Raw genomic sequence first — 6,726 nt, forward strand, 5'->3', positions numbered from 1 at the left:
GAGAAAGAGGTGGTGGAAACAAGAGATTTCGATGCAAGCTCTGCAAAAGAGATTTTGTTGGGTCTTACACAAGAGTGAAGGCTCATTTGTTGAAGATACCAGGACATGGCATTTCAGCTTGCAGAAAAGTTGATGAGGCAATGCGAAGACAATACAAGAAAATACAAGAAGAATATGAGAAGAGAAAGGCAATGTCCAATTCTTCTGCGGTCAGTGTGCCATTTGCAAGCCACCAAGAAGATGCTGAAAAAAAAAGAAAAGTCAATGTAGGAGGTAGAGGAACGATACAAGCAACATTCAATACATATGAAAGAGAAAAATTGGATAGAAAAGTTGAGAGATATTTTTATTCTGGTTCACTCCCATTTAATGCGGCTAGAAATCCTTATTGGAAGGATTTAGTAACATCCTTGGCATATTGTAATTTGAGTGGTTATGTGCCTCCAAGTTAAAAAAAATACGAACCACACTTCTTACAGAAGAGAGGGCAAATGTGGAGAGGTTGCTGGAGATTAAAAAATATTCATGGAAGCAAAATGAAGTTTCTATTGTATCTGATGGATGAACAGATATTCAAAAGCGTCCATTAATCAATTTCATTGCTTGTTCGCTTAGTGGCCCAATATTTTTGAAAGCAGTTGATGCATTTGGGGAATATAAAAATGCAGAGTATTTGAAGGGATTGTTTATAGAAGTGATGAAAGAAGTGGGTGATCAGAAAGTGATACAAATCATTACAGACAACGCTCCAGTTTGTAAAAGTGCAGCGTTGAGTTTGGAAAGTGAGTACCCTCATATTTTTTGGACTCCCTGTGTAGCACACAACTTAAATCTAGCCCTAAATAGCATCTGCAACCCCAAAGAAGAAGAAAATTCACAAGCATATGCTTTATGTTCATGGATTGAAGATTTAAAAAGAAATGTCAAAAGCATTAGGAATTTTGTTGTTAACCACCATCGTGCTAATGCTATATTTAATATGCATTTTGATTTGAAATTGTTGAAGATCGTTGAAACACGTTTTGCGTCCATTATTGTGATGATGAAGATGATTAAAAGAGTGAAGAATGCTTTGATTAACATGGTGACTGATGAAAATTAAACATTCTATCGTGCCGATGATGATATCAAGGCTCAAAAAATTAAGAAATTAATTCTTGATGATGAGTTTTGGGGCAGAGTGGTATACTTCCTTCAATTTATGCAACCTATTTGGGAAATGTTAAGAGAAGTTGATAAGGATGAGCCCATGTTTCACAGAGTTTATGAAATGTGGGATAATATGATTGAAAAAATACAAGCTATAGTTTTCAAGCATGAAGAAAAAAATCCTGCATTGGATGATTCAGATTTTTTTAATCATATTCATTCAATTTTAGTTAGAAGATGGGATAAAAGCAACACTCCTTTGCATTGCATGACACATTCTCTTAATCCAAAATATTATGCAAATAAGTGGCGGGTTGGTGGTATTGGTCGCGTCCCTCCAAATTTAGACCCAGAGCTATCAAGACATAGAAATATGTGTATGACAAGACTTTTTTCAGAAGCATATCTTTTATATCAAGTCACACAAGAGTTTGGAAAACACCTCTTCTCCAACGTCTTGCATTAAGATTGCTATCGCAGCCTGCTAGTTCATCTTGTTGTGAAAGAAATTGGAGCACATATTCTCAAATCCACAACATGAAGAGAAACAAACTCACCGGCAAGCATGCAGAGGATTTAGTATATGCTCATTCAAATTTTCGATTACTTTCGCGAAGCAATGATGAATACAAGTACTAATTTGCTCTCTTAGTTATTTGATTATTTCTTAGTTTTCATTTAAATATACTTGTATTGTATTTATCATTTTCAAATTGGGTTTATAACGCAGACAAGGAACATCCAAATTTTGGGATGTAAACCCAGAAGAGTGTGACTTCGAGGGAGAACATGATTTCAACATAACAAACATGCATTTAGCTGAGCCCAATATTCCTTCTAATGATGCATTTGATGATGAAGAAGAAAATTATTAACATCCATTACTTCATCAGGATATACTTTGGTATGTAATTTAGTTCTTTTATACTTTACTTATTTGATTGATATTTAGGTCGATTTATGTAATTGCTTTACTTATTTGATTGATAATTTGATATTTAGGTTGATATACTGCATGCATGATGAATCATATTATGACAATGTTTACTGTTAAATGTTAAACTGTTAAAACTTTAAAATTATATATATATATATATATATATATATATATATATATAATTTTTTTTACATTTTTGCCCCTGCCGCACCCCCGCACCCAGGTTTTTTGGAAGTGCCGCATCCCCGCACCCGCACCCGCACCCGCACCCATGTGACATAGACATTATGTATCAGAGATATACTACGATCAGCCATGGTTCACAATGAAAATTATTAAGATGGCATAATGATTATTTTGCACTATGATGGTCAGACACTGCTATGATAATGGTTACTACCATCAGATTGTCAGCATCCACAAGCCTCAAGTGAAGGCAATAAGTCTAACCCAGAGTTGTCAGTCGAGGAAGCAGGAGCAGAAAGCGATACGGGAAGCGGAAGAGAGACACTTTCAAAATTTTAAGAAGCGGAAAGCATAGGACAACTTAGAAGCGAATCAGGAATCGTCTCAGAAGCGACCTAGAAAATGAACCAAAAGCAACATAGGAAGCGATGGGGAAGTGAAAAAAGAGAAAAAGAAAAAAAGAAGAAAAAGGGGAAAGCGTGTTTTTCCTAAATTGGGAAGTGTGCTTCCAAAAAATAGAAAATGTGCTTCCCAAAAAAAATTGCTTTTCTCAGCACATTTAGGAAGTGCGACGTTTCACGCTTCGGAGAAGCATACTTCCCTACTTTCTTTGGCATTTCGAGTAACTTAGGTCTAACCATAGCTATTTGTGCTTCGGAAGTCGATTTTTGGATTGCCAGAAAAACCTATGTGATCCAAAAGTCGGCCCCACTAAATAAAACAAGATCACATCTATGGTGCTAGATGTCAAAAAAACCAAAAAACGAGTTCTGTCACTTTGCTAAGTTGATTGTATTTACAATTGACTATAGCAAATATATACCCTATATATATCATAGTCACAAATATCAGCGATAATTTCAAAATATCACAATATTATCGCTGTATTTTCAGCAAACAATATTATAGGTAAAATATCACAATATTTTGAAAATATCACCAAATTTGATAATATCGCAATACTATCACGAGAATATCGTGCTATTCTCGAGAGAATATCATGATATTATCAATTATTATTATTGTTTTTATTTATTTTCTACATCTTAAACTTGTTTTTCTTCTTTATTTTGCATTTTCACTTATTTATTTTATTAGATATGTATTTTATTATCTAAACATGATTTTTTCATACTTATTTTCGTTATTTTTATATATTTTAAATTTTTTTAAGCCTCAAGATTTTTCCAAGATTTATCACCAAACCTATAATATCGCAAAAAATATCCTTGTCGAGATATAGCCGATACCAATACTTGTGGCTATGATATGTATGTGTGTGTGTGTGTGATGTATAGCCCTGTCCCCGTGTCCTAGTTTTATGTCACATCCTTGTAGAAGCATGCATGCATCTGAAACATTAACATGTCAAAGATAAGAAAGAGAGATGTAGAAATGAACTTAAGAGTTAAGATATCCAATCCACCTTAAAGATAAAATGCTCTTATGATAGATGTAACCATGCATTAAAATACATACAAGCTTTAGACTTACCTTTTGGAAAGCTTCTCTTTCATATAGAAACCTCAATGTTGATAGAAGTGCAACACGCCGTGATCTGCAGGTTACTAGATATGAAAATAGGCAAACATCAGAACCATCTAGGCATAATAGATCACAATTTGCAATTGACAATACAATAACGATGAGCAAATCAAAGACTAACCTTTCACGTATCTTTGGACTAACTGTGTAGGAAGCTTATAATCTCCAGTAGAATGTGTAGATTGTGTAAGGTCAGTAAATGCCTTGGAATGCTTATCAGAAAAATTCATCAACTCATGGTTTGTATGTCCTTCTAAGCCAATCATAGCAGGGCTGTCTAAGATGATGTTAGCAAGATGATTCCCTTTTTCATTCAAAGTTGCAGATAGTAACAAATTTTGCCTTGAGGACCCCACTGCATGGAGCTTTGACACTGTGCTGTCCCCAGAAACAAAATCTGCCTCTCTGCTCCCTAGAATATTAAGTATTTCTTCTATATCCTTGCCATAGCCAAGCTCCAAAATCCTATAGATATTTAACATATTAACTGTTTTAGTATTGCACAATCAACAAGCGGCTTTAGATAACCACAGACACAATTACCAGCAGTAACAATTCTCTGTAAGACAATCACCACAGTAGAAGTCAAATATCACACAATTACAAAAGTCTCCTAAAAAGTTGGTAATTTTGAAAAATAGAACAAGGTCAATTTAAAAAACTTTCAGATAATAATTTAATAAAAAGAGTAGAAAAACAAGATGCAGCTATAAGATTTAAGGTATTTTTAATGAATAAAAAATAATGAAGAACATATAATAATATGACAATATTTTTGCTATATTGAAGATATTTGTCACTATGCTATCTTGGGTTGAATGGACCCACTGTAATAAAATGGTGGTCTTCAACAAATGCACAAATAACTCACAAACAAGTGTCTATTGGAGACACTACAAGCATGACCCTTGAAAGGGTATAAAGGGAAGAACACTTGAAAAATAAATAATACTTTATTCATGAACAAAATGCTTAAGAAGCATGGTTATTTACATTGAAGGGGTTCACCCCTATATATACAAAAAAATGGGAGAGAGAGGAGAGCTCATTTTGAACTCTCCAAAAAGAGACGTTGGAATCCAATGTCTCTTAATATAGCTGTTGGACTACAGTCCAACAGCATTTATTATTATAGCTGTTGGACTATAGTCCAACAACATTTATTATAGCTGTTGGACTACAGTCCAACAGCTACTTGCACAGTCAAGTTCCTGTTGGAACTTGACTGGATCAAAATATCTAGTTTCTATTGAACTAGATGCTAAAAAAGAAAATAAAAAAATAGAAAAATAAAATAATAAAAGAAAATATAATAATATTAAATAATATATATATATATATATATATATATATATATATATATATATATATATATATATTGCAGTTTACATTTTAACACTCCCCTTCAAACCTTCGGTACAATGAGCGAAAGTTTGTCTAAGAGGAAGTGAAATCTGGGAGCAGCGAGAGGCTTGGTGAAGAAGTCTGCTAATTGATATTCTGATGTAACATATGGCAGATCAATGGTTCCATGTAAGTATTCCTCTCTGACATAGTGACAGTCCATCTCAATGTGTTTAGTGCGCTCATGGAATCTCCGGTTGCTTGCAATGTAGATCGCACTTTTGTTGTCACAGCACATCTTTGAAGCTTGCGTTGCTTTAGCTCCCATATCCGCTAGCAATCGTCTGAGCCAAACAACCTCCATAGTGGTGGTTGCCATGACTCTGTATTCAGCTTCGGTGGAGGAAAGAGAGACTTTCTGCTGCTTCTTGCACCTCCACGAAATTAAGGTTTCACCTAGGAACACACAAAAACCAGTAGTTGAGTGTCTATTATTGGGATCACCTCCCCAGTCAGCATCAGTATATGCAATTAAATTTAATGAAGATGAAGCAGACAAGAAGAGTCCTCGTGAAAGAGAGGATTTTAAGTATCTAATAATACGCAAAATCGCTCCTATGTGCACGGAGGTGAGAGCATGCTGAAACTGACTGACTGTATGAACCGCATGAGTTATATCTGGCCTAGTAATGGAAAGATAAGAAAGAGCTCCAACAAGTTGTCTATAAGGAGTAGGATCATCAAGAAGTTCTCCATCATCAATTTTCATTTTAACATTGACAACTTCTGGAGTGTCTACTTTCTTATCATCTGTAATTCCAGACCTGGAAACGATATCAAGAGCAAATTTAGATTGAGATATCAAATACCCCCGAGGGGAATAAGCAACTTCAATGCCTAAAAAATATCTTAATAAACCTAAGTCAGTCATTTCAAAGTGAGTTTTAAGAAGAGATTTGATATTTGCAACTCCCTGTTTGTCGCCTCCGGTGATGATCATATCGTCCACATACAGAAGAAGAATAATGATGCCTGCATCAGATTTCTTAACAAACAAAGCAGTGTCAGTTAAACAAGGTTGAAAACCAATATCAAGCATAACATGACTAAATCGGTCATACTAGGCTTTTGGAGCCTGTTTAAGACCATAAAGAGCTTTTTCTAGACGAAGAGCTTTACCCTTAAGGATACTAATACCAGGTGGGGCTTCCATGTATACTTCTTCAACGAAATTCCCATTCAAGAAAGCATTTTTGACATCTAATTGAAAGATAGGCCATGTTCTAATGGAGGCCAAGGCTATTAAAGTTCTAACAGTGGTCATACGGGCCACAGGAGCAAATGTTTCTTCATAATCGATGCCATACTCTTGGGCATATCCTTTTGCTACTAAACGGGCCTTATATCTTTCCAGGGTCCCATCACTTTTGGTTTTGACTTTGTATACCCACCTACAACCTATAGGTTTCTTACCTGGAGGAATATCTTGTATCGTCCAAGTATTGGCCTTTTCTAGTGCATCCAATTCTATTTTCATGGCTTCTATCCATTCTATATGATTTTTT

At 35.0% G+C, this 6,726-nt stretch overlaps 1 pseudogene across 1 annotated transcript in view; it reads right to left on the minus strand.

Moving 5' to 3' along the window:
- The window catches only part of LOC149831383 (DEAD-box ATP-dependent RNA helicase 17-like), a 10,364-nt pseudogene extending 6,065 nt beyond the window's left edge, over nucleotides 1-4,299 (minus strand). The window contains exons 1-2 of the transcript XR_016433189.1: nucleotides 3,939-4,299; nucleotides 3,767-3,840 (exon numbers count right to left, since the gene is read on the minus strand). The product of XR_016433189.1 is annotated as a DEAD-box ATP-dependent RNA helicase 17-like (transcript). The remainder of the gene's footprint in view (nucleotides 1-3,766; nucleotides 3,841-3,938) is intronic.
- Between the last annotated feature and the right edge of the window lie 2,427 nt (nucleotides 4,300-6,726).

This window comes from Nuphar pumila, chromosome 7 (genome assembly GCF_984573655.1).
Source record: "Nuphar pumila chromosome 7, dmNupPumi1.hap1.1, whole genome shotgun sequence".
Classification (NCBI taxonomy): Eukaryota; Viridiplantae; Streptophyta; class Magnoliopsida; order Nymphaeales; family Nymphaeaceae; genus Nuphar; species Nuphar pumila.